This window comes from Balaenoptera physalus (assembly GCF_965194825.1).
Source record: "Balaenoptera physalus genome assembly, contig: HAP1_SCAFFOLD_1770, whole genome shotgun sequence".
In the NCBI taxonomy this organism is placed as follows: domain Eukaryota; kingdom Metazoa; phylum Chordata; class Mammalia; order Artiodactyla; family Balaenopteridae; genus Balaenoptera; species Balaenoptera physalus.
In genome coordinates this window covers 1-17,426 of record NW_028125033.1, presented here as the reverse complement: position 1 = coordinate 17,426, position 17,426 = coordinate 1, and the positions used below count along the sequence as shown (strand labels likewise).

General features: G+C 39.8%; 1 pseudogene across 1 annotated transcript in view; it reads left to right on the top strand.

The window, feature by feature from the left end:
- The window catches only part of LOC309654031 (ELKS/Rab6-interacting/CAST family member 1 pseudogene), a 63,943-nt pseudogene extending 50,201 nt beyond the window's left edge, over window positions 1–13,742 (top strand). The window contains exon 8 of the transcript in view: window positions 11,181–13,742. The product of the transcript in view is annotated as an ELKS/Rab6-interacting/CAST family member 1 pseudogene (transcript). The remainder of the gene's footprint in view (window positions 1–11,180) is intronic.
- The last annotated feature ends 3,684 nt before the right edge of the window (window positions 13,743–17,426 follow it).

Here is a 17,426-nt window from a genome sequence, read left to right as displayed (position 1 = left end):
AGGGTCAGAAGAGGGCGCCACTGTTTTGGAGCTGAGCCTGTTGCCAAGTGCTGCTGTGATAGTTTTGGATGGAGGTGGCAGGTGTGGGAACCAGGGAACCAGGCAGTTGGTTAATGATAATGCAAACACTTAAAAGCTTGTCACAGTCTAATAGATGACTTCTTCCCCTTGGCAACCCATCCTTCTCTTTGTACCCCCCTCTGAAATAGTGTTCTTATTAGCTAGGTCTCACACAGATGGGCTTGGGATTGGTTTCTTGTACCATAGAGAACAAAGACTGTATTTGTGGTCATTCTTGGATGGTTTTTATATTTGTTTTTAGGACTAACTGAGTTTCAGCAATTACCCCTGTAAGTTATTAGGACTACTGCTCAAATATAAGGGTCTCATTCTAAAAGATAACAGTAGAAAAGCTAACTTCCTTTTGAATTTGGGGTGATTATATGAATGTTATATGCCTGTTTATCAGGATTTGCTGTTTTTTCTTAAATTACTCTGGTGACACTTGACAAGGCTCACTTTTTCCAAAGCAGCTTTCTCCTGTTGGATCCCATAAAAGACAGTTTGAACCAGCTCTTTGAAAGTTCTCACCTATTTCTATAATTGCTATCTTTCTGTTCCTATAATTGCTCTTTTTTAAAAAAATAATTTTATTTATTTATTTTTGGCTGCATTAGGTCTTCGTTGCTGCGCGTGGGCTTTCTCTAGTTGCGGCGAGCAAGGGCTACTCTTTGTTGTGGTGCACAGGCTTCGCATTGCGGCGGCTTCTCTTGTTGCAGAGCACAGGCTCTAGGCTTGCAGGCTTCAGTAGTTGTGGTACGCGGGCTCATTAGTTGTGGCTCGCAGGCTCTAGAGCACAGGCTCAGTAGTTGTGGCGCACGGGCTTAGTTGCTCTGCGGCATGTGGGATCTTCCCAGACCAGGGCTCGATCCTGTGTCTCCTGCATTGGCAGGAGGATTCTTAACCACTGCGCCACCAGGGAGGCCCCCTATAATTGCTCTTTATCGATCTCATCCTCCTCTCTGAAGCTACCCTAGACTTTCATCCAGCTCTCAAATCACAAAATTAAGCACATATGAAAAAGAACATGGATTCAGGAGTTTTTTGTTTTTGTTTTTTAATTTTAAAATTCTTGAAGGAAAAACGGGATGTGGGAAAAGACCTGGTGTTTTTCCTGTTCAGGGTCCATGGAATGAGGTCCTTTTGTGTTGGGCAGTGTACAGTGTATAGTATCTATGGAATTGCTCCAGTTTTATGAACATCTCCTTTAATCGGTTGACCTTCACAGAGGTGGTCTGGATTTAGTAGCACTGTGGTCAAAGCATGGGCTTTGGAGTCAGACCTAGGCTTGAAATAGCCTTCTACATTTATTAGTTATGTGACCTTGGATGAGTTATTTTACCTCTGTAATCCTCCATTTTCTCATCTGTCACTGAGAATAATAATAATACCACCTTCCTAAGGTTAGAATAGATGTTTAATGTGGCTAGAATAGATTTTTTAAATTATGAAGTTCTCATCTGAATTTGGAGGTGAATATTAAATATCAGTGGGTTTAAAATATCACCACTGGTTTTTTTAGATGATAACTTTGTAGCCCTCTCCCCACCTTTGTACAGATAAACTGTGCACTGTTGAATGACACATCTCTGCCTGTGGCCTTTTGCAAGTTTCTCTGAGCTCTTCAACCTTTTGTTGGGATGTCAGACAGAACTCAGTGCAGTTGAAATAGCCTTTTAAAAAGGTCTGCTTGTGTACACTCTCAGCCTCATGACCCAACGCCCTTCAGTCATCCTCCTTTCTAGATGGGAACAGTGGGAGATGTGGTGATAGGAAATTATACTTAGTGATCTTCGGCAAGTCACTTAGTTTCGGCTTTGATTTCCTCAGCTTTAAAATTAGGAGTAGTTCAGATTATTTACCTTTTTAAAAGTTTATGGGGACTTCCCTGGTGGCGCAGTGGTTAAGAATCCGCCTGCCAAAGCAGGGGACACGGGTTCGAGCCCTGGTCCAGGAAGATCCCACATGCCGCAGAGCAACTAAGCCCCTGCGCCACAACTACTGAGCCTGCGCTCTAGATCCCGTGAGCCACAGCTACTGAGCCCATGTGCCACAACTACTGAAGCCCACGTGCCTAGAGCCCGTGCTCCGCAACAAGAGACTCCACCGCAATGAGAAGCCCGCGTACCGCAACTAAGAGTAGCCCCCGCTTGCCGCAACTGAAAAAAAGCCCACGCGCAACAACAAAGACCCAACACAGCCAAATAAATAAATACATAAATTAAAAAAAAATTTTATGAAATACAGGAAAAATGCAGAAAATAATATACTAGGCAGTACTCAGATTTAACTTACATTTATGTGTGACCACATTAGGTGATCTTTAAAGGTCCTTTAAAAGAAAAGATTAAAACAAAAAAAGCTCATTCTAAACTAAATACTCAGTGAAAGCAGAAACTTTTGTTAGAATCTCAGGTTTTTAGAACTGGTTGGGGCTAGGAATAGACTAGGAATAAATATTAGGAAGCTGTCATGATGGGGGTAGTGGCTAAAGCCTTAGGGATGAATTGGTTTCTCCAGAGGAAGGTTGTATCGAGTGAGATGTAAAGAGGGGGAAATGACAGCGGATCCAGTGAAGAAAACTGAAAAGGTGTGGTCAGAGAGTTAGAAAGGCAGTGAGTCATATAATTGCAGAAGAGGAATTATAGGAAACATGCCATTGTCACTGGCATGCAGTTACTAGTGCTAATGTGCTCTTAGGTAGATCTGTTTATTGATGTAAAACAAAAGAAGGTTAAGATGGGTTGAGATAATTAATACTTTTGTGGTCAGAAGTAAAAGGCCAAAACAGCAAGGTAGCCATTTTTCTGTTCATGTCCTTTGGTAGAGAAAGTCTTGTGGAGGAAAAACCTTCTGATTTTGTTGAAGTTGGCATAACCTGTTTGCCACAGACCTTGATGCTTGGCAAGCTGGTTAGATGCTGTTCCTCCAGCTCAGTTGATGTGAATAAAAAAGGTCTTATTCCTCCTGCCAAGAATGGTGTTAGGGTGATGACTGTGTGTCCTGCTAGTCTGTGAGGGGTTTTCCTGAATATGTTTTTTGTGGTTTGCAAAATACGGACCTCACGCAAAATTATACTCTGAATTTAGTTCACACCAAACCAAAAGATCAGTGTAGAATTCAGAGCAATTAATCTAGTAGTAGCAAAGTGGTTTTTGTGGTTATTTTTACCTCAGCTCTCCAGACTAGCCCATTTAAATTCTGCATTGCATGAAAAAGCAGATCAAGAAAAAGTGTACACAGGTGATTTGAATTGAAAAGATCACTTAGTAATTAGACTGTGGGCTTGGGTAGTTTCTGTGGCTAATATTTGTGATATGAAATATTTTTAATATCAAAACCTGCATTTCCCACTGCAGTAACACCAAAGGTTTGTATGTTTATAACAGGAGTTTTCATTCTTTACCTTTTTCAGTCACCAGTTCTTGTGGGTCTCATACCTGACATTCCCTCAAATCGGCATGCAGGTATCTATGAGTGGTTAGTGCAGGCCCATTTCCAGGTCACTTAGCAGAGTCAGGGATCTAACGTAAAAGTGCAGCTGGGGCATCTGGGTACTTTTGGTAAAGAAGCAGCAATATGAGGCCTCACAGTTATTATCCTGAGACATTGGTCCCATCAGAATGAGAAACACTTAGAAGTGATGAGGGACGTTTTCCTGCTGTATTCTGATTCCTGACCCACAGATGGAAAGCCTTTCATTTTTCTGAAATTAATGCTGAGAAGAACTGAGAGACAAGGCAGTTGAAACTTATCTACAGGTTTAAATGTCTGGGCTTTTGACTTCTGCAATAAGAATTTAATAGTGTATTTCAAGGGTATTGGGTAAAATGTTTTTAAGGTGAGTTGCTTTGTTCTTTTGCTTGTGGTTATTGGGATATATAGAATACATATTAGAAGTGGAATATATAGTATACAGAATACAAACTAGAATGTAGGAATTAGGTAGAAATGACTTGGCATGAGATTTATTTATTTTTAGATTTCTGGCATGTGTACTTTCTAAGACTTTGACCTCTTTAACTGTGCAGCGGGTCAGAGGGTTCCAGGAGCTCCCTCTTGACTCGCCCTGACTGATGGATGCCCTGTAATGGGTTCACTAATAGGAGCCACATCTGATGCTGTCAGATGGGACTAGTAGCCACGTAGGCCGGCTGGAGCTGAGCCTCAACAAACGCCAGGTGGATAAGGGTCAGTGAGTTCTTCTGGCATCTCGACAGCCTGGTCGTTGAATTTCCTATTCACAAGAATCTTTGCTCTGTGGTGGCAGTTCTTTTCTCCCTATTGAATAAATATTCAGTCTGTTCTGACATTTCCCTTCTGGACCTTTTTTCCTTCTTTGCATAGTGGAGTGTTTCTGATTTTAATAGGTAGATGAAGGAAAACTGGGGGTAACTGAAGGAATTTTGTCACCTTGCACTTTAGAAAGGACCATTGGAGAACTCAGTGGTGATCATGTATTCCATCTTTGTTCTGCATTGGATTTTAATTCTTGCTCTGAGCTCTCTAGTGCTGAATTCAGGCACCAAAACTGGAAATTTGTAATGTAACATCTTTTGGATTCGCTGGGCTTGGCTTATTGTAGTTCTACTGTTTGTCAGTAAAACACTTTTTTTTTTTTTTTTTTGGTCACTGCTGAGTAATCTTTTCTTTTTCCTCATCTTTGAGGAAAAATTTAAGTAGATTGGCTATCTTTACACATGTCAAGTTTCCATTTCATATACTATGCATGGGAAGAACTCATTTAGATCTTCTTCAGTTGCTTTCATTAGCCGTTTGTAATTTTCAGCATACAGAGCCTATACATGTTTTGTTAGATTTAGACCTAGGTATTTAATTTTTTTGGAGTGATTGTAAATGGTCATACATTTTGAAACTTGAAGTTCAGTATTGCATCATATTTATTTTGACCAGTTCACAAAATATCAACATTTTAAAAAGCTAGTGTAGGGACTTCCCTGGTGGTGCAGTGGTTAAGAATCCGCCTGCCAATACAGGGGACACGGGTTCGATCCCTGGTCCAGGAAGATCCCACATGCCGTGGAGCAACAGAGTCTGTGCGCCACAACTGCTGAGCCTGCGCTCTAGAGCTCACGAGCCACAGCTACTGAGCCTGCGTGCCAAAACTGCTGAATCCCGTGCGCCTGGAGCCCATGCTCTGCCACAAGAGAAGCCACTACAATGAAAAGCCCACACACTGCGATGAAGAGTAGCCCCTGCTCGCTGTAACTAGAGAAAGCCCGTGCACAGCAGCGAAGACCCAACACAGCCAAAAATAAAAATAAATAAAATAAAATAAATAAAAAAAAAAGTTAGTATAAATATGCCTCTATTTTCCTTAGTAGTATGTGTACTAAGAACTATTTCAGGCACTTAAAATATAGGTAAAATACTAAAACATTTTAAGATGGTAAATGACGTGTAGCAGTTTTGAATTTTAACGTAGTTGGCTTTACCAGTATTTCTTCTTTACGATGTATCCCTTCTGGGTCTTTAAAAAAAAAAAAAAATCCTTCCATGCTGCCCTGTCTTAAAAGATACTTAAACAGTATCTTTCTTTCTAAAAGTTTTAAAGATTTGCTTTCTATATATAAAGCTTTAATTCATCTAGAATTCATTTTTGTGTATGGTATGAGTCAGGGTTCTTCCCCCCTCCCCCAGTATGGGTAGCCAGTTGTCTAAGAACAGTTTATCAGATACTCTGTGCTTTCCTCACTGATTACAGTGTCACCTCTGTTTATATGTGTATGGGTCACTAAATGGTGTGAGTGTGTGTGTCTGGGCTTGCATTTCTGTGGCAAACGTCTGTTGGTTTATTCCTGTTCTAATACCATGCTTTCTAATTTTGCTTACTGAAAAAAATCAAATTTATTGCCATCAAATAAACTGCATATATTCAAAATGTACAGTTTGGTAAGTTTCGGCACATACACCTCTGAAACCAATGGCACGGTCAAGATAAAGAACCCCTGTCCCCAAGGTTTTCTTGTCCCTCTTTGTAACCCCTTTCTTCTGCCTCTCCCTGATATTCTTCTCTCCTCCCCACTTCCTCCCTCATATCCAGGCAACCCTCGGTCTGCTTTCTGTTACTGTAATTAGTTTGCATTTTCTAGAATTTTACATATATGAAATCTCACAGAATTAGTGGTTAAGAGCTTAGGATCTGAAGACAGACCATTTAATCTTAAATCCATGCTCCATCACTTATTTTTAGCTTTGAGATCTTGGGTCTGCTTTCTTCTCAAAGTACCAGTTTTGCCGGTTACCATGGGAAATTGAATTTTTCCACAGGGAAAATACAAGGGAAGAAAATACGATGCTTGAGAATAGAATTCTGAGGACTTTTGATATACTGTGTGTGTGCTTGGCAAGCATATACATGACCATGTGCAGGAAGGTTCAGAAGTCTGAGGGTAGAATGCAGAAAACTGTTTAATACAGAAGTAAAGGTTTGTAAAAATAAACATGCCTGGAAAAAAAAAGATGATGTGAGGCTGTATTTGAAATGATTGCTCAGGCTGGGAGAAAAATAAATAAAACCAGAATGGAGGTGAATAACAAAAAGTTAGGGATGATAGGTCAGAGGTTATACTATGGACAAAGAGTAGATTTAGTAGGCGTAGAAGAAAAGAAAGAACCGTGTTTCAGAAATAAGATTTTCAGAGTTTGAAAGTTCTTAGGTGGACCTTTCCAGAATGTAATAAGGTTTACCCTGTGTCATTAATTAAAGTAGAATAGAGGAAAATTCCAGGTGCAAGAGTGTTTATTGAGGGGGCAGTGGAACTTGTGCTGACGAATTATAAATGGGACCTGAAAAGACGGCTTCCCCTATTTCTGGCTTGGTGAGACTGGTGGCATTGAAGTGGTTGAGAGAAATAGAGTTTAGCAGAGTGGAATGTTGTTTATTTACATGTTTTTCCTCTCCAGCGTGGTCCATCAACGTACATGATGGCTTATCTATATCAGTCTCAAATGAGACTGGTCTCCTAGGAAATTTTCCACAATACTTATTGAGCAGTAAGTGCCACTAAACATACAGTACTGGTTCTCAGATACCTTATTGTTTTGATATAATATAGTTTCAATATGTTATTGATGTAATAATATAGTTGTGATATAAGGTAATAATAATATTTCCTGATGTTTTGGTATTCTCTCTGTGAGTCATTACCCATATTACCTATTTTAAAAAAAATTAGGTTTCTCATTGCAGTGGCTTCTCGTTGCAGAGCACGGGCTCTAGGCACACAGGCTTCAGTAGTTGTGGCACACGGGCTCAGTAGCTGTGGCTTGCGGGCTCTAGAGCGCAGGCTCAGTAGTTGTGGCGCACGGGCTTAGTTGCTCCGTGGCATGTGGGAATTTCCTGGACCAGGGCTCGAACCCGTGTCCCCTGCATTGGCAGGCGGATTCTTAACCACTGCGCCACCAGGGAAGTCCGACCTGTTTTTTTCTTTGTGGGTTATTCTACATTCAGACAGGAAAAATAATATAGGACAAGTTCAAGATTAAAGATGTTCTGTAGAAACGTACTTGTTATCTTAGATGTGCACTGTCAGTGTGTAGCCACCAGCCACATGTGGCTATTGAGCACTTGAAACATGGCAAGTCCAAATTGAGATGTGACATAAGTGTCAATTACAATATGCATTGGGCTTTGAAGACTTAGTACAAAACAGAAACGTAAAATAGCTTGTTAATAGTTTTTTTATATAGACTACAGGTTTGAAATGACAATAATGTGTATATATATATTAGATTAAATAAAATATATTATTAAAATTAATTTTACCTGTTCCTTTATCACTTTTTAATGTGGCTGCTAGAAAATTAAAAATTTCAGAAGTGGCTTGCATGTGTGACTCATGTTATATTTTTGTTGAACAGAAAGAAACCCACCTCCCTGTTTTTCTGTAATCAAATGTGTAACTATTTGCTGAATTATAAATCCTTAGTGGGAAAGCAAAAAAACAGAAGAATTTGGTGTGTGAGTATGTTTAATGAAATTTGCTGTGAATAGATTTTAAAATAAGTACAAAATGCCAATGGCATTCTTCATAGAACTAGAATAATTCTAAAGTTTGTATGGAAACACAAAAGACCCTAAATAGCCAAAACAGTCTTGAGAAAGAAGAACAAAGCTGGAGGTATCATGCTCCCTGATTTCAAACTATATTATAAAGCTACAGTATTCAAAACAGTGTGGTACTGGCACAAAAATGGATACATGGATCAATGGCACATAATAGAGAGCCCAGAAATGCATCCACATTTATATGGGCAATTAATCTATGACAAAGGGCCAAGAATATACAGTGGGGGAAAGACAGCTTCTTCAACAAACGGTGTTGGGAAAACTGGGCAGCTACATGAAAAATAATGAAACTGGACTGCTCTCTCACACCATGCACAAAAACAAGTTCAAAATGGATTAAAAGGACGTCCTTAGTGGCACAGTGGTTAAGAATCCTCCTGCCAATGCAGGGGACACAGGTTTGAGCCCTGGTCCAGGAAGATCCACATGCCACGGAGCAACTAAGCCTGTGTGCCACAACTACTGAGCCTGCGCTCTAGAGCCCGCGAGCCACAACTGCTGAAGCCTGTGTGCCTAGAGCGCGTGCTCCACAACAAGAGAAGCTGCCGCAATGAGAAGCCCGCGCACCACAACAAAGAGTAGCCCCCGCTCGCCGCAACTAGAGAAAGCCCACGTGCAGCAACAAAGACCCAACGCAGTCAAAAATAAATAAATTAATTTAAGAAAATAACCAAAAAACCAAAATGGATTAAAGACTTAAATGTGAGACCTGAAACCATAAAACTTCTAGAAGAAAACATAGGCAGTACCCTCTTCAATATCGGTCTTAGTAATTTTTTTTGGATGTCTCCTCAGGCAAGGGAAACAGGCAAAACTAAACAAGTGGGACCACATCAAACTACATAGTTTTTGCACAGCAAAGGAAACTATTAACAAAACAAAAAGACCACCTACTGAATTGGAGAAGATATTTGCAGATAATGTATTCAATAAGGGGTCCAAAATATACAAAGAACTCATACAATTCAACATCAAAAAAAAAAAACTTGATTAAAAAATGGGCAGAGGATCTGAGTAGACATTTTTCCAAAGAAGACATACAGATGGCCACCAGGCACGTGAAAAGATGCTCAACATCACTAATCATGAGGGAAATGCAAATCAAAACTACAATGAGATATCACCTCACACCTGTCAGAGTGGCTATTATCCAAAAGCCAGCAAATAACAAGTGCTGGTGAGTCTGTGGTCTGTGGAGAAGAGGGAATCCTTGTGCACTGTTGGTAGGAATGTAAGTTGGTGCAGCCACTATGGAAAACAGTATGGAGATTCCTCAAAAAATTAAAAGTAGAACTGCTGTATGATCCAGCAGTTCACTCTGGGGTATTTATCTGAAGAAAACAAAAACACTAATTATAAGAGATACATACACCCCTATGTTCATTACAGCATTAATGAACCAAGATATGGAAGCAACCTAAGTGTCCATCAGTGGATGAATGGATAAAGAAGATGTTGTCTGTGTATGTGTATATTATTATTCAGCCATGAGAAAGAAGGAAATCCTACTGTTTGTGACAACATGGATGGGCCTTGAGGACATTATGCTAATAAGTGAAGTAAGCCAGACAGAGAAAGCCAAATACTGTGTGATTTCGCGTCTATGTGGGATCTTAAAAAGCCAATGAACAAACATAGCAAAATTGAGACAGAATTATAGATATAGAGAACAAACAGGTAGTTGCCAGAGGAGAGGAGGATGGGGAGAGGAAAGAAATAGGTGAGGGAGATTAAGAGGGACAAACTTCCAGTTACAAAAGTAAATGAGTCAAGGGGATGAAATGTACAGTGTGGGGAATACAGTCAGTAACTATGGAATATTATTGTGTGGTGACGTATTGTAATAGACTTTTTGAAATGTCTAGTAAAATCAACTTACACTGCTGTGTTTCAGGAAGTAACATAGGGCTGTAGGTCAGTTATACTTGAGAAACAAACAGAACAAGAGACCAGATATGTGGTTACCAGAGGTGAGGAATCAGGGGAGGGGAGATTGGATGAAGACAGTCAAAAGGTACAAACGTCCAGATATCAGGTAAATAAGTACTGGGGTGCGGTGCACAACAGGATAAAGATAATCAGCACGGCTGTGTGTTGTATGTGAAAGTCATTAAGGGAGAAAATCCTAAGAGTTCTCGTCATGAGGAAAAGGTTGTTTTCTATTTCTTTAATTTTGTATCTGTATGAGACAATGGATGTTCATAGAACTTACTGTGATAATCACTTCATGACGCATGGAAGTCAAATAATTATGCTGTACACTTTAAACTTACACAGTGCCGTATGTCAGTTGTATCTCAAAACTGGAAGAAAACATAAGTACTTATATTAGATTTCTAATTATTTTAAAGTTATATCTAATGGATGGTAGGAAACTTTGGTGATAAAGGTACCTGGATACCAAGCTTTAGCTGACTAGTCTTGAGATCTGAAAGTAGACCTTGCTTTGCCTTACAGATCTCTAAGTGCATTATGGGATTGTCAGCTGCAGCTAGATTGTATTCTCTGATACAGCAAGTGTCATGTTTGGTGACGCTTACGGTTTTCTTTCTACTTTTAGATTTTCTAAAGCAGTGTAGCATCACTTGGGAACTTGTTAGAAATATTGATTCTTGAGCCCCAACCCTGCCAAATTAGAAACTGGTGGCTTGGCCTGGCATTCTGTTTAAATCCTCCAAATGATTCTAAATTTGAGAAACATAATAGATTATACCACTTTTATAGAAGTAGCAAAGCTCAACTCAACCCCTTTATATAAATTCTCCAATTTTGTCCCCTTTATTCAGATCTGTTTATTTTGATTACACCGTAATTTAACGGATGTAAATGTTGTTTTATCATGGAAGTGCTCACAAAATTTTAGGGTTTCATTTCTAAATAGTCACAGTTGTATTTAGAGTGGTATTTTATTTGATTCTAATGAAAGTTTACTCTAAAAGTATCATTTAGGCAACTGTACACATCTATTTGGAAGGAATTACGTTCCTTTCTTTTCAATTAATCATTTGTAAAAATGTTATATTCTTAGGTGGATGCTCTGCGGTTGCGTTTGGAAGAGAAGGAAACCATGCTGAATAAGAAGACAAAACAAATCCAGGACATGGCTGAGGAGAAGGGGACACAAGCTGGAGAGATCCATGACCTCAAGGACATGCTGGATGTGAAGGAGCGGAAAGTTAATGTCCTTCAGAAGAAGGTGAGGTGCAGGTGTTCTGAGCCCAGGGTCCCGCATCAGACCCACGTCCTCATTCCTACCACTGAGTTGTACCTAAGTGCTATCAGAGTTTCTCTCTCATTCCTCTGTTTATATTTTTGCAGGTCGTAATTGAAACCATTGCTGCAGGAGGTAGATTGTGAAAACTGTTCTGTATATTCAGTTTTTAAACTTTCGAAGTAAACACTGTTTGGTATCTTCAGTAGTATTTTCCATGCTACTGTCTCTGAAAAGTGCCTTGTAAATTGCCAGAGTATTTGCATTGGCATTCTTCTACCTCTCCTAATCTTCTGTCTTGTATGGCAACTGTAGGGCCATGAATTAGTGTAGTACGTGGGCCGGGATTCTTGCAAGACTGCAATTGTGAATAGAAACACATGCTACTATAATGACATCTAATCTACATATGTCAAGGAAAGGAAGACTTTCTTTCCTATTTTACCTTAATCATAACTGGAAAGAGGCTAACACTGTAATAAATAAGGGAAGTACTGATAATTGTCTTCCCCTCCCCCTTTTAGCTAAATTAAAGGGTACCTTTGAGATAATAGTTACAGTAGACACTGGTATTTATTGTTCTTCTCCACTGAGGGGATAGATCAGAAATATTTGACATTGTCCCAGTTTATTTTTAACCTCTAACAATAGCCCAGGAATAAAACTCTCTTCACTAAACCTCAAATTCAGCTTTTCTTTTGTGTACAGAGGACCATGTTCAATATCTGTCCTCTGTTAATTTGGTTTTCATTTGCTTTCAATGAGTAAACATAAAAATTTGATCACTCTAGATGGGTGACTGTAGTATCTTGTTAGTGGATGCTACTTTGCTTTACATTTTTATACATATGTTCTTCTCACCTTACCCCCAACTGCTCACTTCCCCTTACCCCGTTTCTTGTATACGCTTCCAGGCACAGTTTACATATACACAGGCAAATACGTATTCTCTTTTTTCCTGTTTACCTCTTTGTGTGTTCTTCCATAAACATTTTATGCATAATCCATATAAAGCAAAAATGTTTCTCTAAACACAAATGTTACCATTCCTTTATTTCCCTTTCCTTTCCTTTCCTTTTTTCCCATTAATATATTTTGAAACTTCTTCCGGGGCTTCTTCATTGTTACCAACAGCACCTGTGTGGATGTGCTACGGTTTATTACAAGGTTTCCACTGATGGACAGTCTGCTTAAAGTTTCTGCTGTTATGTAAAATGATGCTGCATTTTAAAAATGTGCATATTTAGTTTATTCATATGTGAAGTGTATTTCTAGGTAAATTACTTAAAGTAGAGTTGCTGGGTGAAAGGATATGCATTTGTAATGTTGGTGGATTTTGCCAAGTCACAAGTACATTGGTTAGAACCCAAAGGTTGTTTCAAACTAATGCACGTCTTATTTTTAACTAGATAAACATTAAAAAAAGTTTTTAATAACTGTGAACAGGGGTTTGAAGTTAGAAATAATGCCTCATTATCCTGGAATAATCATAGTTTGTAAAAATAGAGTGGCAGCACTTATGTTAGCCACTTTATATCTGTAATCTTGTTTAATCCTTGCAACTTTTTGGTAGTGGAGTTTAGATCTTGATTGCTCTGTTATAATCAGTGGCTAAATTTTTAGGCCATGACACATAATAAGAAATATATGTTACATTCATCTGTGTCAACGTATAGTATACATGCTTAGAGGTACAGCTAAAACAAAATTTTCACAAAATGTACTCTGAACTATCTTCTCCCATTTCTTAAAGGAAATAGAAAAATGTTAGTCCCAATCCATTAAGTTATTTCAGTACTCACTAATAAAACACTTTTATACCTTGGTATCCATTCTCCCATGCTCCCCTTTCCCGCCCCCAAAACAAAAACAAGCCCCAAACCAACAAAGTCCGAGACATATTACATAATAAGGGAGGTTCAAATTTGTACAAATTTGTTTAGCTAAAAAAGTGGTAGCTTCAGGTTTTGTCACAAGGTTGGTCTTATTCCAAAATGCAGCTTTTCCCATGACAACAACTTTCCTGTTGGGAGAATTAGTAGTATGTGTTCAAGCTTTTTGACACTACAGGACATCCTACAAATATGACATGTATTATGCTTTGTCTAGTCTCTTTGCCTTTCGCCGTGGAGGGCCAGTGGAGTAGGCTCTAGAGGGCCGGTAATTGTGCTCTTTTTAGTACACTAGCTGCCTCACTAATTTGTCATGTTATAGACTTTGATTTGTCTTAAAACAGTTATCAAATAGGTAGCACAGGTACTTTCAAAACTGGTTTAGATTATTATTGCTTCTTTTAAGATAATGCCTCTATACCTGTCATTTTCAGTGCTTAGAGCCTTCAGTGCTTTCTGCCTACTTATTTTGTTGTAGAAGTTGCTGTACTAACATCATTAGACTCAACGTTCGTGATGTGTTTCCTGGACCATTGTTTGCTGATAAAATAGAAATAGCTTTAATTTTTGGATCCGCATAAAATAAACCAGAAAACACAGTAAGTTTAGAGGCAGTTAAAGGTTCTCAAGAGAGCTATAGTTATTTTTATTATGGCTTTCCTTTCTTGAGGTGCAAACATCCCCTTGCTCCAGGATTCTATGAGCAAGCTTGATTTTCAGGTGGTTGACAGAGGGGAGCTGGCTGAGTGCGAGACTGGGGGTTGAGGGAGTAGAGTGAACTCTGATGAGCTGGGCTGTGGTGATATGGTGGCTTCCGGAGGCCATGTGAAAGGTGATGAGCCGCACGGACAGGATGTAGAAGGCACCATCTGTGGAGTAGATCATGTAGGAGATCTGGGAGAAGAGCGACAGGATGGAGATGAAATGGCCCAGACAGTGGTGACTGTGGAGGCCGCATATCTGGCGTTTATTGTACTACAGGATGTTGGTGATGGCCAGTACACGTCCACAGCAGTGATGCAGAGATGCACACAGCACGTGATTCCAGAAGACAGCCAGATGTCACATAGGATTTGGCCAAAGTTCCAGGTGTGGGTGATGGTATATGTGATGCAGATGGCTATGACCAAGATGAAAGCCAAGAGATTGGTCTTGGCCAGGGAGCCAGTGAGATAGTTGGCTGGCGTGTGGAGCTTCCTGGTAAGGAAGACGGTGAGAAGCACAAAGGCTTTGGTGAAGACTTTGGTCCATGTGATGATGGAAAGGACCTCAGCAAGAGAGATCTTGAGTTCCTGGAAGGTCCCAGATCCCAAGCCTCTGGGGTTTCTGCAGCATTCAGGATCTGTTAGAGGCCCCCAGGAAGAGGCCTTCTGCTGACGGGTTTGGAGGGGGCATTCTAGGTGGCTCTCTCCGTACTCCTAGCTCCTTCTTCCACAGTTGTCTTCCCCACAGAACAAGGGCGTCCTTCCATTTCACACTGGAGGGCGACATTTATCACATGAATAGATAGACACAGTGAAAAGACCCCAGGTCTTACTTGTATTAAGAACACAGAGGTGACTCAGCTGTAATCAAAGATTGTTCTAACTCAGACGAATCCCAAGGTTTCTCACTCTTCTGGAACTCTGGTAGACACATGCTGAATTTGTTAGATAATCATCAGGTTACCCACCAGTGTGGACAGAGCTCTGCAGGTCTTGCTTTTGGCCTTTGGGCTCTTTCCAAAGGCTTGAGGCTCTTACTGTTTGGTGATGTATTCAGAATTTCCCCCACTCTTTTCTATTTTGAGAAGATTCTGGATTTCAGGTTGTCTCCTGGGAACTGTTAAAGCTAGAGCACCAGCCGATTAAGAGAAGCAGTTCAGTCAACAGCCCACAGTTTTCCCAGATTAATCTTGACACATAATGAGGTACTTGTTTTGGTTCCTTTTCCACTGATCATTTCTGAGCCGGGAGAGAGAGATGTTCCAGTTCCCAAGACTTGGAGAATGCGTGAGTGCGGAGAACACAAACAAATGGCTCGCTGTGAGCTCCCCAAGAGGAGCACGGGGTCAGCAGCCCCTCCCTGGCCACACGAGTGCTGTGTTTGCTGTGGTGCGGCCCCTTCCCCCTTCCTCCTTGCTTGTCACCTGGTTTTGTCCCACCTTAACTACAACCCCCAGCCGAGCACCTTCCGCTGGGCTCTTCCCTTCCCTATGCCTTTGAGATACCCCCTATTGCTTTCTTGTTGTTGTTGTTAAATTAACAGACTTTATTTTTAGGGCATTTTCCCATTTACTCCCTGCCCACAGTTTCCCGTTATTAACATCTTGCATTGGTGTGGTACATGTGTTAAAATTGATGAACCGATATTGGTACATTATTATTAACTAAAGTCTGTAGCTTACAGTAGGTTTCACTCTTTGTCTTGTACAGTTCTGTGGGTTTTGCTGAATGTATAATGACATGAATTCACCATTACAGCGTCATACAGAGTATCTTCACTGCCCTAAAGATCTCTGTGTCCTACCTATTCATCGCTCTCCCAGCTCGCTACCACGGATGTTTTTACTGTTTACAGTTTTGCCTTTTCCAGAATGTCATGTATTTGGAATCATACAGTATGCACCGTTTCCAGAACTTGTTTCTTTTACTTGCTATATGCATTTAAAATTCCTCCATTTCATTTCATGGCTTAATAACTCACTTCTTTTTATCGCTGAATAATATTCTGCTGTCTGATGTACTATAGTTTGTTTATGTAATTACCTGCAGAAGGACATCTTGGTTGCTTCCAGTTTTTATCAATTATGAATAAAGCTGCTATAAACATTCCCATGCAGGTTTTTGTGTGGGCACAAGTTTTTAACTCATTTGGGTAAATACCTAGGAGCGTGATGGCTGGATATATGGTTAGACTATGTTTAGCTTGTAGAAACTTCCCCTATATTGCTTTTTGTTTGTTCGTTTGTTTTTGACTGCGTCAGGTCTTAGCTGCAGCATATGGGATCTTTCGTTGCGGCGCACAAGCTTTTCGTTGCGGCGCGCGGGCTTCTCTCTAGTTGTGGCATGTGGGTTTTCTCTCTCTAGTTGTGGTGCATGGGCTCCAGAGCGCATGGGCTCTGTAGTTGGCAGCACACGGGCTCTCTATAGTTGAGGCACGTGGGCTTAGTTGCCCCATGGCATGTGGGATCTTATTCCCCCGACCAGGGATCGAACCCATGTCCCCTGCACTGGAAGGCGGATTCTTAACCAGTGGACCACCAGGGAAGTCCCTATATTGCTTTTTAATTGGGAACTTTGAAACACATGAGCTTTGCAAAACGTGTTATACACTTGAGTATTCTTTTTTTTTCTTGGTCAATGTGTATTAATGTTTTGGCTTGCTGTAAATCTCTGGGTTATTCCCACTGTAGGTTGTTGCTGTAACTTTGCTACTAACTTCTAGTGTGCCCACAATTATTTTTTTAATAGAAAAAATAATTCTGAAGTATACTTTGGGGGAGAGTGTTGTACAATCATTGTAAAAGTTTAGCCTCTGAAACTTTTTTTGTCTAATTTTTATGCAGAATGTAGAATCACTAGTATATTTGAAATATATTTGTTTTGAAATATTTTAAATATTGAGTAAATGTACTCAGCTGTTTTAAAATCTAGATTTTAATGCACTAAGAAGGGGGTCAAAGGGTGCAAACTTGCAGTTATAAAATAATTAAGTCCTGGTGATGTTACGTATGGCATGGTGACTAAATATAGTTAACAGTACTGTACTGCATGTTTGAAAGTTGCTAAGAGAGTAGATCTTAGACGTTCTCATCACAGGAAAAGAAATTTCATAACTATATATGGTAACAGATGTTAACTAGACTTACTTGTGGTGATATTTTGCAGTATAAACAAATACTGAATCATTATGTTGTACACCTGAAACTACACAGTGTTACATGTCAGTTATACCTCAGTTAAAGAAAAGACACTAAGGAATGACAATGTGGATTAAAAAATTAGCTAGTTTTAAATTATGAAAGTAATATATGTTCAAGGTAAAAAAAAATTCAAAAGTACAAAAACATATGAAATGAACTTATCTTTTCTCATCCTTTGACCCTCTCAGTGCAGCTCCTTAGAGATGCAACTTGTTAATAATTATTTGTATACTCTTCTATAAAATATCTATGCATATATAGGCATAC